The following is a 24,363-nucleotide window of genomic DNA, read 5'->3' as shown; positions in this document are numbered from 1 at the left end:
AAGTATGCTAAGGCAATTATAAATATTTTCTTAGTAATATAAAAATAATATTACAGTGTTGCCATATCTAGGGTTCACTGGAAAAGAGCCATAGTGCCATCCTGGGAGACCACCTCCCTGAAAGTTCATACTTCGATTGTGAAAATTCTAAACTACACTAGTTTCAGAATATATAGTCAAGCAGAAGGTTATGTGTGTTAAAAGTATTTATTCTTGAAACTTGGCAGCATTTTACCTTTTCGTCATTGCACAACCCCTATTATTTTCACTACACTTAAGTATTCATCACACTTTCAAGTAAAATTCAGGTTCTGGTATTTTCAAGCTCATTACCTTTAGAATAATAAATACTATCTCCTCAGGAGAACCAAATCAGAGATGGATATAGTTAGCAACCTAACAGAATGGCGACATTTTTAATAACATCCTAATGTTGCAATGAAGCATAATTTACATATGCCACCTTATGTAGAGAAAATTTTAGATCTGAGACTATTCCAGAGGAAATCAGACTCAGACACATTCTTCAAGTGGAAGTTTGCAAGGCACTCCCCTCTCCCAAGAAACCATAAGATTGTGGATTGGTTTTTAGGCAAACAAATCAAAAGAATAAGCATCAAGTTCGTAATTCAGTCATTTCAAGAAGTAGAATTTACAAATACTCCACAGATAGACCTGAATATTTTGTTTAACTAACAAGAGATTAACTGCAAGAAGCATATATAATCAAATACATTTTTCTCATAGGTAAGGTGTGTAATGCATAAATAAATGAAAAATAATATTTACAGTCAGTTTTATAACTAGAATTCTAGTTTGGCTAACAAATCTTAACTTTATAAGTGTATTAATTTTGAAATACAACATGAAAGAGGCAGTATTGTCAGATAGACAATTGAATTATTATAACAGAAATAACAACAATGAACAGAGAAAGAGGTTTCTGATAGAAAATTCCTTTTGTTATCAGTAAATAGAAACACCTGAGTGTATTTCAGATTATTTCAATTCAAAGGCTATCAGAATTGACTTCTAAGAATATTAAATAGCTTCTGGAAAAGTCAGCAACACTCAGGCAGCTGTAGCATTTTCTTGGTCTTAGAGTAATTTGCTAGAGAATAAAGCAGATCTCGGAGTGTTGAAAGTTTTAAAAATTAATTTTTCTCCCACTTTATTGAAACTAGCCTCTTCATAATCTTCTGATTTTGATGGGACATGGAAGTGAGTGGGTGGGAAGAAGTGAACAGGGAGTGGGTATGGAGGCTGGCATGACAGATCATGGTGAAAGCCAGGGACATACATCAGATCACACTGAGTTCAGCAAACCCATTCAGCTTCACTTCATCAGGAATCTCTGACCCTTCACAGCCAGAATCCAACTTAAATGTCAATATTTTTAAAGCTTTGGCATCATTAACAATCTGCTGTAAGTTAGCAGCCTCTATAACTACATCAGCACTATCAACCAGGCCAGCAGAGAAGAGCTCCTGCGATATACCATTGACCATATCTCTTCTTGGAGAAAACTCAAATCATATATTATTAAGTCCCTTCCTGGAGTTTCTCAATTTAAAACAAGGGGCACAGCACAAGAAGCTTCTCTGTAGTCTTCACACACATTGGGGTTGGCCCCAAGATCTGTGCACAGAGGGTGACTCTATTTGATGGGGGATGCTGCTGATATTCACCAAGACCTCTGGATTTTCATAGTTTTCATGAGTTTTCTTGAGAAGTAGCTATTTTCCCCTCTTCACTTTTCTAATCCACCTTGTTGTCACTCCACTCCCAGTTCCTACCTTTAGTTTTATGGAGGTGTCCACTTGACAATGGAACTACTCTTACCTTCTTGGTTCTTTGGGTTATGTCTGAAATCTGGTAAGGAGACTCTCAATCAGGTACTCTGTTGTTGGATTTCTGGAAGTGTTTGTATTTTCAAAGTTCTGCTGTGGGCCTTTTGCAAGGAATTTTTTGAAGGCACAGTGGAAGTAATTTTCTAAGGACTTGCTGTAAGTTTCCATCATTTATCTTCTACTTGGGTTTCTAAAGTGGGTGCATTATTTTGCAAAGTCAGCATTAACACTTTCATGGAAGGGTATTTGTGATAAGGTGCTTCTCTTGATATTATTACAATGTTGTAATTCCCAAACTTCACATGTCAGTCTTGAAGTTGTAGACTCTTACCAGTTTCATGACTTCAGGTGTCATCCAACAAGGCATGCCAAGACATTTTTCTTACTTCATACTTGTAACATCACCCCCTGTTGCTGAGAATGCACTTACCCCCAAAACTGCTACTTTTGCCAAACCATCCTCACCCATAGGAATATTACCAATTTCAAATCCCTGTGAATCTTACCACTTCTGTGTAGATAGTCTAAGCCTTCTAAAACCACTTTAAGAATTACTGCATCTTCCAGAACTCTGTTCTTGAGCTGTCTTTGGTTGACAATGTATCTGATGATGTCCAACAATGAGCCTTCACTTAGCAATTTCATGACCAGCCAAAGTTCATCTTTTACCACAAAAGAGGTGTAATAGGTCACTACATTGGGATGGCTGCACTGACACATGGCTTGAATTTCTTTTAATGATTCATTCACACTGGTCTGTCATTTTTCCAACTTGATAACTTTATTGCTACACATTCTTGCCTGGGCTTGCATAGGGTAGCCTGAATCATAGTAGTAACTCTACTGTCCACAACTTTCTGCAGCTTATATGCACCACTGTAGATGGGCCAGCCAGGGCCAGGGCCTGGGACCAGCTGGGACTGAAGCAGACACTGCTGTCATAGTCACAGGAGCCTCTGACTTGCTGTCACCTGGGCCACCTCCTAGGGAAGCTGGATATGCATAAGCAAGCTGCTGGGCTCCAGTATGATGCTGCCAGAGGAGAGCAGGACAGCAGAAACCTTTCACTTGGAACTTCCCTTGGCTCGCCAAAGACACCTCTTGGCCAGCACACACCCTCCCTGCCTGAAACTGCCAAAGAGTTATTGATCATTCTAGTTGACACATACAATAAAATTCTGTAAGTCAACGAGTCAGAAAACAAGTCATTCTCATTTTAAAGAAGGAGAGTTATTATTTTTCAACACAAAAGTTAAGATATTGGAAGTTTTCTTTGTATAGGAAATTATCAATTAAAGAAAAAATAGCTATAAAAGTTAAAGAGTGATTTTTTTTCTTTTTTTTGTATTTTCTTTTATTGTAAACAAGTGGGATACATGTTGTTTCTCTGTTTGTACATGGTGTAAAGGCATACCATTTGTGTAATCATAAATTTACATAGAGTAATGTTGTTTGATTCATTCTGTTATTTTTCCCTTCCCCTCACCCCTCCCACCCCTCTTTTCCCTCTATGCAGTCCTTGCTTCCTCCATACGTGCCCCCCTCCCTAACCCTAACTCTAACCCTAACACAAACCCCTCCCTCCCCCCATTATGTGTCATCATCCACTTATTAGCGATATCATTCGTCCTTTGGCTTTTTGAGATTGGCTTATCTCACTTAGCATGATATTCTCAAATGCCATAATTTTATCATTCTTTATGGCTGAGTAATATTCCATTGTATATATATACCACAGTTTCTTTATCCACTCATCAATTGAAGGGCATCTAGGTTGGTTCCACAGTCTGGCTATTGTGAATTGAGCAGCTATGAACATTGATGTGGCTGTATCTCTGTAGTATGCAGATTTTAAGTCCTTTGGGTATAGGCCAAGGAGTGGGATAGCTGGGTCAAATGGTGGTTCCATTCCAAGTTTTCTAAGGAACCTCCACACTGCTTTCCAGAGTGGCTGCACTAATTTGCAGCCCCACCAGCAATGTATGAGTGTACCTTTCTCCCCACATCCTCATCAACACCTGTTGTTGCTTGTATTCTTGATTATCACCATTCTAATTGGGATGAGATGGAATCTTAGGGTGGTTTTGATTTGCATTTCTCTTATTACTAGAGATGTTGAACATTTTTCCATATGTTTGTTGATTGCTTAGAGATCTTCTTCTGTGCAGTGTCTATTCATTTCCTTAGCCCATTTGTCGACTAGATTATTTGTATTTTGGAGTAGAGTTTTTTTGAGTTCTTTATAGATTTTGGAGATTAGTGCTCTATCTGAAGTATGATTGGCAAAGATATTCTTCCACTCTGTAGGCTCTTTCTTCCCATTGCTGATAGTTTCCTTTGCTGAGAGAAAGCTTTTTAGATTGAATCTATCCCAGTTATTGATTCTTGCTTTTATTTCTTGTGCTATGGGAGTCCTGTTAAGGAAGTCTGGTCCGAAGCTGACATGTTGAAGATCTGGACCTAATTTTTTCTTCTATAATCTGCAGGGTCTCTGGTCTGATTCCGAGGTCCTTAATCCATTTTGAGTTTAGTTTCGTGCATGGTGAGAGATATGGGTTTAGTTTCATTCTGTTGCATATGGATTTCCAATTCTCCCAGCACCATTTGTTGAAGAGGCTATCTTTTCTCCATTGCATATTTTTGGCCCCTTTGTCTAGTATGAGAAAATTGTATTTATTTGGGTTTGTGTCCGTGTCCTCTATTCTGTACCATTGATCTACCTTTCTATTTAGGTACCAATACCATGCCGTTTTTGTTACTATTGCTTTGTAGTAGGGTTGAAGATCTGGTATTGCAATACCCCCTGTTTCACTCTTCCTGCTAAGGATTGCTTTAGCTATTCTGGGTTTCTTATTCTTCCAAATGAATTTCATAATTGCTTGCTCTATTTCTCTAAGGTACGACATTGGGATTTTAATTGGAATTGCATTGAATTTGTATAGCACTTTAGGTAGTATGGCCATTTTGACAATATTAATTCTTCCTATCCAAGAACATGGAAGATCTTTCCATCTTCTAAGGTGTTCTTTAATTTCTTTCTTTAGTGTTGTATAGTTCTCATTGTAGAGGTCTTTCACCTCTTTTGTGAGATTGATTCCCAAGTATTTTATTTTTTTCGAAGCTATTGTGAATGGGGTAGTTTTCCTAATTTCTCTTTCTGAAGATTCATCACTTATGTATAAAAATTCGTTGAATTTATGGGCATTGATCTTGTAACCTGCTACTTCAGTGAATTCACTTATGAGTTCTAAGAGTTTTCTGGTGGAATTTCCAGGTTCCTCTAAATATATAATCATGTCATCAGTGAACAGGGATAGTTTGAGTTCTTCTTTTCCAATTCGTAACCCTTTAATTTCTTTGGTTTGTCTAATTGCTCTGGCCAGAGTCTCAAGAATGATGTTGAATAGAAGTGGTGAAAGAGGGCATCCCTGCCTTGTTCCAGTTTTTAGGGGGAATGCTTTCAGTTTTTCACCATTTAGAATGATATTAGCCATGGGCTTAGCATAAATGGCCTCTACAATGTTAAGGAATGTTCCCACTATCCCTATTTTTTCTAGTGTTTTGAGCATGAAGGGGTGCTGTATTTTATCAAATGCTTTTTCTGCATCTATTGAAATAATCATGTGGTCCTTGACTTTAAGTCTATTAATATGGTGAATTATGTTTATTGATTTCCTCATGTTGAACCAACCTTGCATCCCTGGGATGAAACCCACTTGATCATGGTGCACTATCTTTTTAATATGTTTTTGTATGCGATTTGCTAAAATTTTGTTGAGAATTTTTGTGTCGATGTTCATTAAGGATATTGGTCTGAAATTTTCTTTCCTTGATGAGTCTCTGTCTGGTTTAGGTATCAGTGTGATATTGGCTTCATAGAATGAGTTTGGGAGGGTTCCCTCCTCTTCTATTTTATGGAATACTTTGAGAAGTATTGGAATGAGCTCTTCTTTAAAGGTTTTGTAGAACTCGGCTGAGAACCCATCTGGTCCCAGACTTTTCTTTGTTGGTAGGCTTTTGATGACTTCTTCTATTTCAGTACTTGAAATTGGTCTATTTAAATTGTGTATTTCCTCCTCGTTCAGTTTAGGCAATTCATATGTCTCTAGAAACCTGTTGATGTCTTCGAAATTTTCTATTTTGTTGGAGTATACATTTTCAAAATAGCTTCTAATTATGTTTTGTATTTCAATCCTGTCTGTTGTGATATTTCCTTGTTCATTCCGAATTTTAGTGATTTGGGTTTTCTGTCCTCTTCTCTTTGTTAGTGTGGCTAAAGGTTTATCAATTTTGTTTATTTTTTCGAAGAACCAACTATTTATTTTGTCAATTTTTTGTATTGTTTCTTTTGTTTCAATTTCATTGATTTCAGCTCTGAGTTTAACTATTTCCTGTCTTCTACTACTTTTGGTGCTGTTCTGTTCTTCTTTTTCGAGGGCTTTGAGCTGTAGTGTTAGGTCATTTATTTGTTGAGTTTTACTTCTTTCATTAAATGCGCTCCAGGAAATAAATTTCCCTCTAAGTACTGCTTTCATAGTGTCCCAGAGATTTTGATATGATGTTTCTTTGTTCTCATTTACCTCTAAGAATTTTTTAATTTCCTTCCTAATATCTTCTGTTATCCATTCATCATATAATAGCATATTGTTTAATCTCCAGATGTTGGAATAGTTTCTGTGTTTTACTCTTTCATTTATTTCTAACTTCAATCCATTATGATCTGATAGAACACAAGGCAGTGTCTCTATCTTTTTGTATTTGCTAACATTAGCTTTGTGGCATAATATATGGTCTATTTTAGAGAAGGATCCATGTGCTGCTGAGAAGAAAGTGTATTCGCTCTTGGTTGGATGGTATATTCTATAAATGTCCGTTAAGTCTAAATTATTGATTGTGTTATTGAGATCTATGGTTTCTTTGTTCAATTTTTGTCTGGAAGGTCTGTCAAGGGGTGAGAGAGGCATGTTAAAATCACCTAGTATTATTGTGTTATGGTCTATTTGGTTTTTGAAATTGAAAAGGATTTGTTTGATGTACGTGGATGAGCCACTGTTTGGGGCATAGATGTTTATGATTGTTATATCTTGCTGATTTATGCTTCCATTAAGCAGTATGAAATGACCTTCTTTATCCCTTCTGACTAACTTTGGCTTGAAGTCCACATTATCGGAAATGAGGATGGATACTCCAGCTTTTTTGCTGAGTCCATGTGCATGGTATGTTTTTCCCCATCCTTTCACCTTTAGTCTATATGGGTATCTTTTTCTATGAGGTGAGTCTCTTGTAGGCAACATATTGTTGGATCCTTCTTTTTAATCCAATCTGCCAGTCTATGTCTTTTGATTGATGAATTCAGGCCATTAACATTCAGGGTTATTATTGAGATATGATTTGGTTTCCCAGTCATATGGATAATTTTTAAATTTTATTTATTCATTTATTTGACACAACTTGGTTCCTCCTTTATTTGACAATTCCTTTAGGATAATTCCTCCCTTTGCTGATTTGCTTCTTTGTTTTTCATCTCTTCCTCATGGAATATTTTGCTGAGAATGTTCTGTAATGCTGGCTTTCTTTTTGTAAATTCTTTTAGCTTTTGTTTATCTTGGAAGGATTTTATTTCATCATCAAATTTGAAGGTAAGTTTTGCTGGGTATAAGATTCTTGGTTGGCATCCATTTTCTTTCAGGGCTTGAAAAATGTTGTTCCAGGCCCTTCTAGTTTTTAGCGTCTGGATTGAAAAATCTGCTGATATGCGTATTGGTTTCCCCCTGAATGTAATTTGGTTCTTTGCTCTCACATCCTTTAAAATTCTGTCTTTATTTTATATGTTCGGTATTTTCATTATAATGTGCCTTGGTGTGAGTCTGTTGTAATTTTTTGTATTTGGAGTCCTATAAGCCTCTTGAACTTGATTTTCCATTTCATTCTTCAGATTTAGGAAATTTTCTGATATTATTTCATTGAATAGATTGTTCATTCCTTTGGTTTGTTTCTCTAGGCCTTCCTCAATCCCAATAATTCTTCAATTTGGCCTTTTCATGATATCCCACAGTTTTTGTAGATTCTGTTCATGATTTCTTACCATCTTCTCTGTTTGTTCAACTTTGTTTTCAAGGTTAAATATTTTGTCTTCAATTTCTGAGGTTCTGTCTTCCAGGTGTTCTATCCTACTGGATATGCTTTCTATGGAGTTCTTAATTTGGTTTATTGTTTCCTTCATGTCAAGGATTTCTGTTTGGTTTTTTTTAAATATCTCTAACTCATTATTGAAATGATCTTTTGCTTCCTGTATTTGCTCTTTTAACTGTCGATTGGTGCGATCATTCAATGCCTGCATTTGCTCTTTCATCTCATCATTCAGTGCGTGCATTTGCTCTTTCATCTCATCGTTTGCTTCCCTGATCATTTTATTTATGTACATTCTGAACTCCTTTTCTGTCATTTCTTCTGCCATGATGTCATTGGATTTTATTGATGTAACATCTAGATTTGTTTGCAGCATTTTCTTTCCTTGTTTTCTCATATTATTCAGGTATGAGTGGACCGCTGAGATATTGCAGATTTCCTCTATTGACTTACAATGTCCTTGACGATTTCTATATATATCCCCTCTTAGCCTTCAGTAGGCTGAAGTCTTGGAGGAAGTTGATAATGTGTTGCGCCACAAAGAAGCTGCCTCTCTAGGAGTAGTGGCCTTCAGGTGGGGTATATTTCCTGCTAGTGGGCAGAGGTGCCTCCACTTGTTGACCAATGGTCGTCTAAAGGGGAACTAGGCTGCGGGCTGAGGCAAGGCCTGTTTGGGCCTGTGTCTCTGGTTTTACCGTCCTTGTGGGGAAACATCACCCGCCAGGGAAGACTCACGCGGTGGGGAGGTCTCGCTGGTCAGTTTCCCTCCTAGAGGTTCCCCTCAATTTACAGCTACCGCCTGGGCTGGGCTGCCTTCCTCTGTAAAGTTCCCAGGGGCCCGGCCCTACCTCCTGGGCTTGGGAGCCTCACCCTTCACAGATGAATCTCCTTAGGCTGCCCCTCCTCAGAGAATCTGCCCGCTGGCCTGGAACCTTCGCTCCGCCCTAAGCGCATCTCTGTGCGGCTCTTCCACCAAGAAGCCTCCTAGATCCTGGGACCCTGTTCTGCACTTAATCGCCTGGCTATGCGGCCCCTCCTCTGAGCAGCCACCTGGGGCCCCGTACAATCGCTCTGCATCCCAGAGACCCGCTGCACGCCTCTTCCTCCAGACAGCCACCCAGTATTCCGGTGAGGTCACTAGGAGTCCGAGCAACTCACTGTGTGCCTCCTCCTCCCACCAACCGCCCATAGCCCTAGGCAATCACTCCGAGTCGAAGTGACGCTCCCTGTTTTCCTCCTCCTCCAGGTAACCCCCCCGTTTGTTCAGGAGCGGTCGCTCTGAGTGGCTCTGAATCCATGTGACCCTCTGCACGCCTCCTCTGGGCAGCCGCCTGGACCTCTGCTGCGGCAATCGAGACCACGCGACCCACCACGCTCCTCCTGCAGGCAGCACCCCTGTGTTCAGGAGCAGTTGCTTTAAGTCCAAACAACTCACCACTGACCTTCTCTTCTGAGCAGCTGCTTGGAGCTCTAATGCAGTCACTGCAAATCCAAATGACCTGCCGCACTCCTTCTCCTCCTCCTCCTACTCCTCCGGGCAGGCACCGGTGTTCAGAAGTGGTCTGAGTCCAAACAGCTCGCAGCGCCGCTTCTCCTCTGGCAACCGCCTGTAGCACTGGTGCAGTCACTTCTAATCCAAGCGGCCCCGCTCCTCCTCCTCCTACTCCTCTGGGCAGGTCCCGGTGTTCAGAAGTGGTCTGAGTCCAAAGAGCTCACCACGCCACTTCTCCTCTGGCAACTTCCTGTAGCTCTGGTGTAGTCACTCCGAATCCAAGCAGCGACACTCCTCCTCCTCCTCCTCAGGGCAGGAGTGTTCAGAAGTGGTCACTCTGAGTCCAAACAGCTATCCTCGCTGCTCCTCCCCTGGGCAGCCGCTGGAGCCCCAGTGGTTGCTCCGAGTCCCAGCGTTGTGCTGAGCGGCCTCCTCTCCGATGCTCCCAGTTGTCCGAGTTCACTGCTCCAGCGTGGGGAGGGGCATCTCGCCGGCAGCTCTACTTCACAAAGTTCCCTGCGTTCCGGGACTACCGCCCCATCCAGGAAGCTTCCCCAATGGGAGAGACTCACCTGGCTGCTTTGAGTTGGTCCAAAGACTCTCAATATCTTCTCTTTTGACTCCTGAGTCCTGGAGCAACATGAAATGCAGTTTCTTTATCCATGACAGTTTCTTTATCCATTCATCAATTGAAGGGCATCTAGGTTCATTCCATAGTCTGGCTATTGTTAATTGAGTAGTGATGAACATTGATGTGGCTGTATCACTGTAGTATGCTGATTTTAAGTCCTTTGGGTATAGGCCGAGGAGTGGGATAGCTGGGTCAAATGGTAGGTCCATTCCAAGATTTCTAAGGAATCTCCACATTGCTTTCCAGAGTGGCTGCACTAATTTGCAGTCCCACCAGCAATGTATGAGTGTACCTTTTTCCCCACATCCTCGTCAACACCTATTGTTGCTTATATTCTTGATAATCACCATTCTAATTGGGGTGAGATGGAATCTTATTGTAGTTTTGATTTGCATTTCTCTTATTACTAGAGATGGTGAACATTTTTTCCTATGTTTGTTGACTGCTTGTAGATCTACTTCTGTGAAGTGTCTGTTCATATCCTTAGCCCATTTGTTGATTGGGTTACTTGTATTCTTGGTGTAGAGTTTTTTGAGTTCTTTATATATTCTGGAGATTAGTGCTCTCTCTGAAGTATGAGTGGCAAAGATATTCTCCCACTCTGTAGGCTCTCTCTTTGCATTGCTGATAGTTTCGTTTGCTGAGAGAAAGCTATTGAGGTTGAATCTATCCCAGTTATTGCTTCTTGCTTATAATTCTTGTGCTATGGGAGTCCTGTTAACGAAGTCTGATCCTAAGCCAACAAGGTGAAGATTTGGACCTACTTTTTCTTCTATAAGATGCAGGGTCTCTGGTCTGATTTCAAGGTCCATGATCCATTATGAGTTGAGTTTTGTGCAGGGTGAGAGATAGGGGTTTAGTTTCATTCTGTTGCATATGGATTTCCAGTTTTCCCAGCACCATTTGTTGAAGAGGCTATCTTTTCTCCATTGCATATTTTTGGCACCTTTGTCTAGTATGAGAAAAATGTATTTATTTGGGTTTGTGTACGTGTCCTCTATTCTGTACCATTGATCTACCCGTCTATTTTGGTGCCAATACCATGCTATTTTTGTTACTATTGCTTTGTAATATAGTTGAAGTTCTGGTATTGCGATACCCCCGTTATGTTCTTCCTGCCAAGGATTGCTTTAGCTATTCTGGGTTTCTTATTCTTCCAGATGAATTTCATGATTACTTGCTCTATTTCTGGGAGGTACGTCATTGGGATTTTAATTGGAATTGCATTGAATCTGTATAGCACTTTTGGTAGTATGGCCATTTTGACAATATTAATTCTACCTATCTAAGAACATGGGAGATCTTTCCATCTTCTAAGGTCTTCCTTCATTTCCTCTTCAATGTTTTGTAGTTTTCATTGTAGACATCTTTTACCACTTTGATTAGATTGATGCCCAAGTGTTTTATTTTTTCTTAAGGCTATTGCAAATGGTATTGTTTTCCTCAATTCCGTTTCAGCTGTTTCGTCGTTTGCATATGAAAATGCTTTAGATTTATGTGTGTTGATTTTATAGCCTGCTATTTTGCTGAATTCATTGATGAGGTCTAGAAGTTTTCTGGAGGAGGTTTTTGGATCCTCTAAATATAGAATCATATCATCCGCAAATAGTGACAGCTTAAGTTCCTCTTTTCCTATTCATATCCCTTTAATTTCCTTAGTCTGCCTAATTGCTCTGGCTAGAGTTTCGAGGACAATGTTGAATAGAAGTGATGAAAGAGGACATGCCTGTCTTGTTCCTGTTTTTAAAGGGAATGGTTTCAGTTTTTCTCAATTAAGAATGATGTTGGCCATGGTCTTAGCATAAATAGCCTTTACAATATTCAGGTATGTTCCTACTATCCCTATTTTTTGTAGTTTTTCAGCATGAAGGGGTGTTGTATATTGTCAAATGCTTTTTCTGCATCAATTGAAATAACCATATGATTCTTATTCTTAAGTCTATTGACATGATGGTTTACGTTGACTGATTTACGTATGTTAAATCATCCTTGCATTCCAGGAATGAACCCCACTTGATCGTGGTGCACAATTTTCTTAATATGTTTATGGATACAGTTTGCCAATATTTTGTTAAGGATCTTAGCATCTGTATTCATCAAGGATATTGGTCTAAAATTTTCTTTCCTTGATGTGTCTTTTCCTGGTTTGGCTGTGAGGGTGATATTAGCTTCATAGAATGAGTTCGGTAGGGTACCCTAATTTTCTATTTCCTGGAATACTTTGAGAAGTATTGGAATGAGTCCTTCTTTGAAGGTCTTGTATAACTCGGCTGAGAATCCGTCTGGTCCTGGGCTTTTCTTGGATGGTAGATTTTTAATGGCTTCTTCTATTTCATTGCTTGATATTGATCTGTTTAAATCATGTATGTCCTCCTGGTTCAGTTTGGGAGGAGCATATGTCTCTAGAAATTTGTCGATGTCTTCGGTTGTTTCTATTTTGTTGGAATACAGATTTTCAAAGTAGCGTGTGATTATATTCTGTATCTCAGTGGTGTCTGTCATGATATTTCCTTTTGCATCACGTATTTTAGTAATTTGAGTCTTCTCTCTCCTTATCTTTGTTAGTGTGGCTAAGCGTTTGTCTATTTTGTTTACTTTCTCAAAGAACCAACTTTTTGTTTTGGCAATTTTTTGAATAGTTTCTTTGGTGTCAATTTCATTGATTTCAGCTCTGATTTTAACTATTTCCTGTCTTCTACTACTTTTGCTGTTATTCTTTTCTTCTTTTTCTAGGGCTTTGAGCTGTAATGTTTGGTCATTTAGTTTTTGACTTTCCATTCTTTTCTGGAATGTGCTCCATGCAATGAATTTTCCTCTTAGGACTGCTTTCATAGTGTCCCAGAGATTTTGATATGTTGTGTCATCATTCTCATTGACCTCTAAGAATTTTTTAATCTTCTTCCTGATGTTTTTTTGTTATCCATGTTTCATTCAATAGCATATTATTTAATCTCCAAGTGTTGGAGTAATTTCCCTTTTTTTTATTTTGTCATTGATTTCTACTCTCAGTCCATTATGATCTGATAGAACACAAGGCAGTATCTATATTTTTTTGCAGTTCCTAAGGGCTGGTTTGTGGCATAACACATGGTCTATTTTCAAGAAGGTTCCATGTGCTGCTGAGAAGAAAGTGAATCCTCTCAATTGTGGATGGAATATTCCATATATGTCTATTAATTCTAGGTTATTGATTGTGTTATTGAGTTCTATGGTTTCTTTGGTTGGATTTTGTTTGGAAGATCTATCTAGTGGTGACAGTGGTGTGTTAAAGTCGCCCAGAATTATTGTGTTCTGGTCTATGTGATTCTTGAAATTGAGATGGGTTGTTTGATGTACAAGGATGCACCATTGTTTGGGGCATAAATATTTACTATCTTTATGTCTTCCTGATTTATGGTTCCCTTAAACAGTATGAAATGTCCTTCTTTATCCCTTCTGATTAACTTTGGCTTGAAGTCCACTTTATCTGATATAAGGATGGAAACCCCCGCTTTTTTACTGGGTCCATGTGCGTGGTAGTTTTTTTCCCATCCTTTCACCTTTAGTCTGTGGATGTCTTTTTCTATGAGATGAGTCTCTTCCACGCAGCATATTGTTGGGTCTTTCTTTTTAATCCATTCTGCCAGTCTATGTCTTTTGATTGATGAGTTTAGGCCATTAACATTCAGGGTTATTATTGAGAAATTATTTGTATTCGCAGTCATTTGGCTTATTTTTGGTTTTTAAGTTGGCTTGGTTTCTCCTTTGAGTGGTTTTACTCTAGGGTAGTTCCTCCCTTTGCGACGTACATTGTTGTTTTTCATTTCCTCCTCATGGAATATTGTGTTGAGAACATTCTGTAGTGCAGGCTTTTTATTTGTAAATTCTTTTAACTTTTGTTTGTCATGGAAGGATTTTATTTCATCTTCAAATCTGATTGTTAGTTTTGCTGGGTATAGGATTCTTTTTTGGCAACCATGTTCTTTCAGAGCTTGAAATATTTTGTTCTAGGCCCTTATAGCTTTCAGAGTCTGGGTTGAGAAGTCTGCTGCTATCCGTATTCATCTCCCCCTATATGTAATCTGATGCGTTTCTCTCGCGGCCTTCAAAATCCTATCATTATTATGAATGCTAGGCATTTTCATTTTAATGTGCCTTGGTGTAGTTTTGTTGTGATTCTGTGCATTTGGTGTTCTGTAAGCCTCTTGTATTTGATTTTCCATTTCATTCTTCTGGTTTGGGAAATTTTCTGATATTATTTCATTGAATAGATTGTTCATTCCTTTGGTTTGTATTTTTGTGCCTTCCTAAATCCCAATAATTCTTAAATTCGGTCTTTTCATGATGCCCATAGTTCTTGGAGATTCTGTTCATGATTTCTTACCATCTTCTCTGTTTGGGTGACTTTATTTTCATGATTAAATATTTTGTCTTTATTGTCTGAAGTTCTGTCTTCCAAGTGGTCTAGTCTGTTGGTGATGCTTTCCATTGAGTTTTTAATTTGGTTTATTGTCTCCTTCATTTCAAGGATTTCCAGTTTTTTTTTTTTTTTTTTTTTTAATCTCTATCTCTTTGTTGAAATGATCTTTTGCTTCCTGCAGGTGCTCTTTCAGCTTACTGGTATTATCATTCATTGCCTGCATTTGCTCTCTTATCTCATCCTTTGCTTCATGTATAATCATGTATAATCTGAAGTCCTTTTCTGACATTTCTTGTAACATACTGTCATTGGATTCTATTACTGTAGAATCTAGATTTGTTTGGATCATTTTCCTCCCTTGTATTTTCATGTTGTCCATGTATCTTCCCCTCTAGCAGTGCAGATCTGGGGTATTACAGATTTCCCCCTATAGCTTATAGTGGCCCTATAGGTTTCCAAAACCCTTTCTTTAAGGGGAGATCAATATTAGCAGTGCCCAAAACAGACAGTATGCAATCCTAGACCAAATAACCCCTTTGGGGACAATAACAAAATTGTCATAATAAACAAAATGAGTTCAAATATTATCTTCGGTAAATCAAGCAGGTTTGCAATAAGGTCTTCAGTTTCTAATGGAGGCCAAAGATGATGCAGAGGGATGTAGAATGTGGCTGTTAATGGGATAAGAAAAGAATATACAGAAGTTCTAGAAAATATGGTGAGAGTCAAATCCAAAGAAATCTGATGTTAGCATGCAAAAAAGGGAGAAAGAGACTCTGAGGGAACAGTTAAACAAAAGGAAAAGAAAGCAAGAAATGTAAAGAAATAAAAACTGAAATTTTTTTAAAAGAGAAGAAAAAAGAAAATCTACTGTATAACAGTCGTATGCTAATGAAACCTCCCAGTATTCAGTAGCCTGATGCATGATAGGTACCTGAAAATGAACTTCAAGCCTCCAGCAGGCATTGCAGGATGTGATTTTCCCCACCCAAAGATCGGAGCTCTGGCTTCCAGGATTATCCGAGTGGGCCGCTCTGGCTTCAAAATGTGTTGGCAAATGGGGAGCTGCATCTCAGGGGTGGACGTGGTCAGCTGGAGGTCCTGGAGATGAGATGCAGTTGGCCCGCAGGGGGACTAGAGTTCCGGTGTGTTTGGTGTGGTTGTGGGATCCTAGAGGCCGGGTGCAATCAGTCTGGGGTCCCGGTGATAGGGCGTAGTCAGTTTGTCTGGTGGTCCTGGCAGCAGGGAGCAGTCAGTTGATGTGAGGGCCTCAGAGGCAGGGAGTGATCAGTCAGGCTGAGGGATCCTGGAGATGGGGCTCAGTCAGTCCGGCCAGGGGTCCTATGGGGCCTCCTGAGAATCTTCTGTCCAAGCAAACTTGGGCAGATCATCACCTTAAATATGTGTAAATTCTGGCTCTTAGGGATGCTTAGGGACCATCTATCTGCTTGGGGATAGGGCTCTGAGTCTCAGTCCCTGTGTACCTAAAATCTTCTGTCATCAAATTTCCTAATAAACACTCAACCTGTGCTTGGGGCCATAAGTGGTCAACTACCTGCCTATTGGGGCACAGGTGTGGACAGCTCCATCCTCTCCAGCTGCCCTCTCTGCCTGCCAGGCTGCCATGGTCCCTTGGACAGGAGGTGAGTGCAGCTTCTCTCACATATCTCCACCAGTGGGCATGCTGATGCCACATGCTGGTGCCTTCAACTTCCCTGGTCCTTGACCACTAAATCTGCATAGTGCAGTCTTTAGGAAGGGCAGGCCAGTACTGCCCATCCCGCAGAACAGGATCGAGCACCCTCACAAACCTGGCTTTCCAGTGTCAGCTGTTGCTGAGGCTGTGATGCCATCTCCATTTGTCTGAGGAGATGCTGCCCTGCTGGTGTCTAATCCATTACTCATTACAGCACCTGAAATAAGGCACGCATGCACTGAAAGGTGCTATATAAAAGGAAATTAAATATATCTTAGTACAAGTGCACTCACGCAATTATTCCCAGAAAAACCTGATAATTAGGACTCTAACTTGGTATGATGGTGTAATCTAGCCCAGAAAAGATGCTTATTATAGCCATGCCATTCATACAAGCATTTATGAAAATGATTTCAATTACATAGAAATATTTTAGGAGTATATTAGTTGGTTCTAAAAATCAGTTTTTGTTGAGGGTTGGCATTTAATATCTCAACTTCTTCCTTGGTGTAAATTGTTTCTCAGTCACTTTTTTCCATCGTATTCTTTCTTCTTCCTCTCTTTTCTTTCTATCCTTTGTAAAATCAGTTTTGAATTTACTAATTTCAAGGACAAAATTGATTTTGGGCTCCCCAGGGAAAATGTCCTCCTATGGAGTCAGGTAGCTGACTGGAACAATGGAAGCCCATTCCTGATTGTGGCAGCTGGGGGCCCGAAGCCTGGGGCCAGCAGGGGTGCCAAGGGCCCTCTCTTGGCTTAATGATGGCTGCCTTCTGATGCAGCTTCACTTGGCATGGCACAGAGTGGCAGAGCAACCACGTCACATCTCATTTATGAGGCATTAATCCCGTCACAAGAACCCCATCCTCATGATCTCACCCAACCCTAATCAGAGCCCAAGGTCCCAACTACCAATATGTCACATTGAGTGTGAGGTCTTCATAACATTAATTTGTGGAAAGATATAGCATTCTCCCCAGTCACATTTAAAAAAATGATTTTCCTCAATATATTCTAATTTGCTACATCTAAACTAAATCATTTGACATACAGATATAGAAAACCAATATTAAAAATATTCAGGCAAAATGTCCAGCGGCCTTCCTCACCTGAGCACTCAGGTGTGAGCTGCAGACCACTGGTGAGCACCATCCTGCAGAAGCCTCTGGCTTCCTAAGCCAGCACGGAGTCCTGCTGTGGGAGTCCTGGCATGGCCACAGGGTAGGCCTGGGGGCGGCCTCACCATGGCATGGGACAGAGACACAGAGGGCTCACTGGTTCCTTTGTCACTGAAGTCTCTTCACTCTTGAGTGCCCCAGAGTCTCCACACCCACAGGAAGCCCCACTATGAGCACAAGAAGTAGGTCACACTAAAATATCAGAGTTGACTTTGGACATTTCTGAAAACCCACAATAAAGATGTTGAGTTTCATGTACAGAGTTTTTCACTCGAGCCTTTGAGCATTTTAAAAATTTCCATATGTCGGAGGGTGGTTTGCTCTGCTTGTTTAGGGTAACAGACCATTAGACCACATAAATGAAATGCACACTTGGTGTGGCCAGCGTTTGAGAGTGGCCAGGACTCCTGCAGTGGGAGTCAATTCCCTCCCAGGGAACTCCTCAGGCAGCCTCAGTTTCCCTCCTGCAAGCCTTCCTAATTTTTCAGGTGCCCAATCCTGAACTACTGCAGGATCAGCAGGTGATCAATGTGAACGTGTCTCTCTCAACGACGCTGGTCCCTTGGAAGCTGTACTCTTGAAAAAGACTCTTAGTCTTTTTCATGCGCCTCTGTGCTGGGCCCTGAAGTTACACGATGGCTGGCAGGTGGCCAACAGTCTACTGAGGGAGAAAGAAGGGTCAATCAGTCTAGGAAGTCATGGCCATCAGTGGGTCATGTATGTATAGGAGCCAGGGGAACCCTGAGGATGAGGGATGCACTTTCTTTGTTTGGCAGCTGACTGGTTATCACCAGGCTGGGTATTTGTGGGCTCATTCAAGACATGCAGATCTATCCAGCATGCGACTGGCTCCACGCATGGAGGCTTTCACTGTATGCAGCATACATGGCACGTGGCTGCATGCCCGGGCCTGCATACCAAATCCTGTCCTGATGCCATGATGGGCTTAGACCATGGCTGGTGCCTGGTGCTGCTCACTCTGCTGGCCAGATGCATCTTTCCCTCCAAGAGACCTGAGCAGGAAGACTGTGCAAGGGTCAGCATGAACTCCATCCTGGGCCACAGAGCAGCAAGTAAAAAGTCAAGTGCACGCAACTCTGAGGTCCTGTGAGGCTCTACACCAGAGGACACCCTAGTGAGGCGCTTGCTACTTTGGGGACTTGATTGGATGATGACTTCCTGTAACAACCAGACCCTGGCACCTCTTAGTTGCCCTTACACCTCTTCGTGTCTGATGCGTCCATGTCAGGTCCAGGTATTGCCCTCAACCTTGTGGGAGGCTTGGGTGTGTCTCCCCTCTGGGTGGGTTTTCTAAGAGGCATTTGGGAAATGGGTAAAAGACAATGTCCTTCAAAAGCATAGGGCTATCCTTGAAATGGAAGTAAGCAGGTGGCCCTACAGGGGATACCACCTCTGTCTACCTGTGGAACCCGTTCAAGGAAAAATACCTTGTCCTGGACACACAGGCTCTGTTAGGTCCTCAGCTGCCCTTACGATGTTCATGGTAGTCAACCAGGTTCCTCTGGTTGATTAGAGAATTCAGAGCTATTGGTTGTTGCAGGAACTTATTTTAAACATTCACTGACTGAGTGATTCCCCCAGAGCTCTGTGCCCGGGACTCAGACATGAATCTGACCAAAATTGAAATGTCCAGGCTAAAAGTTCTCTACAGCCTGCTGGGAGTTATTTTAACTTGAAATTGCTTGCTATGTGTGAGCTGGAATAAGGCAGACACACAACTGTATTCTAACATCTTTTTAGTTTTTTTCTCATGTTTAGTAACAACAGTCTCCTTAAGTCATAGTGGCATGTAGCCAGAGGAAAGAGAGGTGTTAATGAGACTCAGTGTAAATGGAGGGGCGCGGGACTGACAGCTTTCCCTAATGCAGTTGGCACTGTATTGAAAAGACCGGTGGTGGCATGGAGATGACTGATCACCTTGGATAATGATGAAAGAGCCATGACATGGGGAGACTCAAGTGTCACAGAAGAATTGCAGCTGCTAGGGAGGCAGGCGGGAACTGAACAGGGAGCGGCATCCCCAACTGCCACACTGTCTCTGGGTGAAGTATGAAGGCTCCTTGAGCGTACCCAGGCCTAGCAACGCTGATCCAGGATGGGCGGGCATAGATCCGAGAGTGGTGCTGTGACTGGCGGTAGGGAGGGGATGGCAGCTATGACCAGGGAGTGACCAGGACTTTAAGGAAGGGTGCTGGCCCATGTGCCTTGGTGGCCATGTGCATTGGAGGCTTCAGCTGTTGTTTCCAAAGGCCACCAGTTCATTCTTTCAATGCTCTGCTGTGAGGTGGCTTTCAGATATTTAGGTTCTGGCTTTCTATTGCTGTGAACTCAGTCCTTCTCTTGGTGCCTTTCTCTCCTCTGTCCATCTCTCTGCCCAGTCATGTGCTTTCCAGAAAGCAGGCATAAACTAAAAGACAACTCCATCCTGTTTCTTTGTAGGGGATGTCAGTGAATATGTAGGATACCACAGGAGGTTGAGTCATGGGGTTGATGAGAACTATGTGAGTAACTTTTATTTTGGATGGTCTCTGCTCTTCTGGAAGCCATTGAACAAATTTCAAATTCCCCATAATGACAGATGAAAACTCTGTGGATCCTACTGACCTCCAAGAAGAGGGCGGATGCAGGGTGGAGGGGAATAAATTCCCACCACATAGCTGCAAGAACAAAATGGTGCTCTCCATTTTGCCTTGGGTATCAGCAGCCAGAGTCAAGAGATGCAGAGACTTCTGTGTCACCAGTGCAAGTGTGGAGCCTTTGTCCAAGGAAGTCCATGAGGACTAGGGCCCTAAGCAGCCGAACTCAGGAGCTTGTGGGCTGCTTGACCTGCTTAGCAGATATTATTGAAAATTGAAATTTCTGTATTACCAACAGGCTTTAACATCTGGGATGACAGCAAAAGGGAAAGCCTCTATGCCTGCTACCAGGCGGCATAAAGGCACTCCTTCAGAGTTCCCTGTAGCACAAAAAAGAAAACAATAGCCCTTGGCCCCAGAAATGCCCACCCACAACCTCCCACCTGCTTACCTAGGTGGTGTATGGTTTCCACGGGATTTGCTTCATGGATTTTGTCTTAGCCCGTAGATCAAGTCGGGCTTATGGAAGATTGTTCAATTTCAGACAATGTTAAAAATTAGTTCAAGACCATTTTGGAGAAAAAATAGTGCTTTTCTGCTATTTCTTAGTAATGATCTGAAATATGAGCAGCAATCTTTCTCTTGAGCTTATACTACTTGGCTGTGTGAGAAATTCCCCTAATGGGTTAGATTTAGCATTGTCACCTTTGAAATTAAAAGCTGGTGTTTAAAACTTCATTTTTATAAGAAGACCTTGACCTCAGTAATTTTTACACCTTTGATTATATAACTAAAAATACATTATTGGGTTAATAATTACTCTAGTTACGGGCAGCTTTTTGACAATCTCATTGCATTATTATAGCACAGAAGCAAAATTTTACTCATATATTTGACTTAAATGGCAGTCTTTGAGGATTTGAATCAGAAAGTATAAGTTCTACTGCAATTTACATGTTAAGTCCTATAACACATGATAGTTCAACCATCTGTTAAAAAAAAAAAAACAGTAAGTGGCCTGTGGTCTGATTTTCAAAGAATAATTTTATTTTACATCCAGCACACAGTCCAGTTGAATATTTGATTACCTTAAAATTTCACCAAGTGACATAAACCTTGTAAGTAAAAAAGCATTCACTTTTTACAAGTGCCCAGATAATTTTCAAAAACATTTCTTGCAAAATGTGTTGGGGACCATGCTACAGAAATTTTCTCACATAACACCCTTAGACATGTTTTAATTTAAATTATTCAAGCTCTGATTTTCCCCTCCTTCTTGATAAAGAACCTTAAGAATTCAATGGAAATAAGGATCAGTGATTACTTTGCCTCAGCCTTCGGGATCACTCTCCACCACCACTCCGACGGGCTTCATGTCCTGTGCTTGGCTTCCCATCCTCTGAATGTTTTTATATTTTACTGTGGCTCATGTGGCCTTGTTCATGTCATGCTTGTGTAATTAGGGTGCTCCTCTGGCCTGTCTTCATAAGCGGGAGTCACTGCTGCCATGGCTGTTCCATGTCTCCTGCAAGGAGGACGCACAGAATTATCCATGCCATCTGGATCCCAAAATACCCACCTTGCCCATAGGTACCTGTAGGGTCTGCAGTGTACTGACATTATTCTTAGACATGCTGCCTGGGACTTCTAGGATTGGTGTCCCAGCAATGACCAGTCAGGATCCTCCTGTGATCTGGTGCTGCCCTATACATTTGGGCAGGGACTACTACTTCTGGGAAGCACTGAGAAAGAAAAAATCATGTCACCCTCTGTTTTCAAAGCAGAGATGTCAGGAAAGAAATAGCTGGCAATGCCACTGTCCACCCATAAGCGGAGAGGGCCACTGGGGCATAAGGCAGACTGGTGCAAGCTCATAAAGGTCGTGGTCTGGTAGAGGGACTTAATTCAGACTGTTACATGGGACAAGCAGGGAAAAGGTATTTGCCAAGGCCAGAGGCACTGAAGCCTAAGCACAGAGCAGGGACATCTGGGGAGGGCCAGGGTTGAGCTAGACCTGTGGACCTGTGTCTGCACACACCTTCCCAGGGAGGACAGCAGGTTTCCCACAACAGCACCTGGCCTGGCTCTGGGCTGGGCGCCTCTGCCCCACCCCTGCCCAGGAGGGCTCCTCCGCAGCCCTTCAGCTCGCCCCAGAGAGCAGGGCTCCAGATCTAGTTCAGTTTTCTATCCAAGGCTCCCATTTAAAGAGCTGGCAGACAACTGGAGTAAACTCCTGCGCTTTTCCCCCCAGTGAACAAACACAGCCCTTGTCATTTCAGGTACAGTGAAGTACCACCCGTGTGCATCATCTGTGCCTTCCTCTTGGGCAAGTGGTTTCAAAAATCAGGCCAGGACTTTTATTAGCACAAAATGCCTCACTTGCCATTTAGGAAATAATTGGTGAATCACACGTTGCCAGGGAGCAGACCAAGAACTACCTGACACCTACAGGGGCAGGAAATGAGCCTTGAAGTCCCAGTTTTGATTCATTGGTCGCTGTGAATGTCCTGAGGCACAGGGCACTTGCTGATTCCCCAGCCACCGATGTGTAGCAGTCCTGTGCACACATGGCAGGTGGAACTGGGGTCACGCACGCCAGGCTGATGCAGAGCCTGCTTTTCAGAAGCAGGTACTTAAGGCTCAAACATACACAATGGTGGCCATCTCCCTTCCGGGAGACATGCTGAGCAAAAGCCTGTAGACCCAGGCCGGTGTCTACAGAAGTCCTCCATTAAACTTAATTGAATTTTGTCAGGATGGCAGGCTAAAGTGATTTTAGCACTTACTGACTGGATTTATAGTTTCTGTGTCATCCACCCTGTTTCTGACACCAGGAAATGTTTAACATGAGGGACTCAATGACTTTTTATCTACACTGTAAAACATTTCAGTCTCCTCTCTTTCTGAAATCCATACGCAGCTAATTTCATCTCCTAATTATAGAGTTGGAATCTGGGAGTTTCATCTGCTAATGATTTGGCACCGTTTTGCTGTTTTAAATCGCTGTGCTGCATGGTGTGATGGGGCTGCTGCCTTCAACCTGGAGATGAACCCTGACCTGTGCCTGGGGCTGGTCCTGGCTCTGACTCTGGCTGCCATTTGGACTAGGCTGCATTCAGTGAGTGCTGGGTGTCTGGATCCGACAGGATTCAGCAAATTTTTCGCCCCTGGGGTGTGGACGGCACAAAGACCAAGGCTCTGGAAGTCCTGGCACCATCAGGATTTGGGATGAATTGGAAGGAATTTCTGAGAAAGCAAAACAAAACAAAAATCTGAGCATCTCATAATGTGAAAGTGTTTTTTGAAATCCTTAAAACTGGGCATGCTTTTTCCCCTGCCAAAGACACCATCTCCCAATAATAATCTCTTTTATTTTCCAGCTGGAATAAGGAAAGTAAAAATAGCTCATCTCTTGTTTTTAAGCCTGAGAGCCCTCACCTTTCAGAATGTGATAACTGCTTGAATTTTAGTTTTCTTGAGAAAGGTGGCCATGCTTCCTTGCTGGCTTTTAAGAAGGCAAGTGGATGGGAGCACTGGAGAGGGAGGAGGGGGCAGATATTGTGAGTATGGAAATCTGTCTTCTCCCCCTTGCTCTCAGCCAATTAACAGCATGCCTGTTAGCTGGCTATATTTTATATGCAATTTAGGGGCCTGCCGTGGTTTTCTGAGGGTGGCTGCTGACTGATCCCAATGTCTGTGTGTCTGGTGAGGAGGAGACCACTGGGCACAGCGGGCCAGCCAGCTGCACATCTTGCATCCACTCTGCTGGCCATGGATGCGCCATATCATACATCATTCCCAAATTGAAGCGCTGCTTCCTGAAGTCAGAATAACCCTTTCCTTCACTCACATTACCACAAATCACTTTGTAATCCAACTCCCGAGTTATGTTGCGCTAGGGCCAGGTGCAACAATCGGAGTCACAGTGGCAGTGAAGTACTGGGGTGCCCTTTCTGGATCAGAGAGACAGCCTGCTCCAGACCTGGTGAGACATTGGGACCACAGGGTGCCGAGGCAGTGATATCTTTTTAATTATTCATTCAAAATCAGTTGGGGAGCCCCATTTTGGCCATGGGGAGGAAGCTGCAGCCGCCTCTCCAGCAGTTTGAATTTCAGTTTCTGGGGGCTCTGAAGCGGGCACACCGCCTCTCCCTCAGGCAGCCCAGTCGCCTCTGCTCGCCTGCCCGCCTCCCGCCGCCCCTCACTTGAGAGCCGCGCGGGGAGGCCCGCCGCCGCCTGCGGGTGGCTCGCGTCAGGGAGAACCAAGCTGGCCTCCCTCCCTGAGCAGCTTCCACCAGAGACAGCGACATGCCCCTGGGCTGAGCGCCAGACCAATCGGGAGGGCGGGCCCTGGCCCGCGCCGCCCAGTCGCCCGCGGTCCCGGATCGCCT

At 42.2% G+C, this 24,363-nt stretch overlaps 1 pseudogene across 1 annotated transcript; it reads right to left on the bottom strand.

Moving 5' to 3' along the window:
• Nucleotides 1-1,245: 1,245 nt before the first annotated feature.
• On the bottom strand, nt 1,246-24,282 carry LOC306652183 (STE20/SPS1-related proline-alanine-rich protein kinase-like; annotated as a pseudogene). Its single transcript has 3 exons — nt 24,178-24,282; nt 2,182-2,606; nt 1,246-2,080 (listed from the first exon to the last, which is right to left on the bottom strand). The product of its transcript is annotated as an STE20/SPS1-related proline-alanine-rich protein kinase-like (transcript).
• Between the last annotated feature and the right edge of the window lie 81 nt (nt 24,283-24,363).

Source organism: Sciurus vulgaris, assembly GCF_902686455.1.
Source record: "Sciurus vulgaris genome assembly, contig: HiC_scaffold_138_arrow_ctg1, whole genome shotgun sequence".
In the NCBI taxonomy this organism is placed as follows: domain Eukaryota; kingdom Metazoa; phylum Chordata; class Mammalia; order Rodentia; family Sciuridae; genus Sciurus; species Sciurus vulgaris.
The sequence above is the reverse complement of the archived record's forward strand: the minus strand, read 5'-3'. Positions and strand labels throughout refer to the sequence as shown.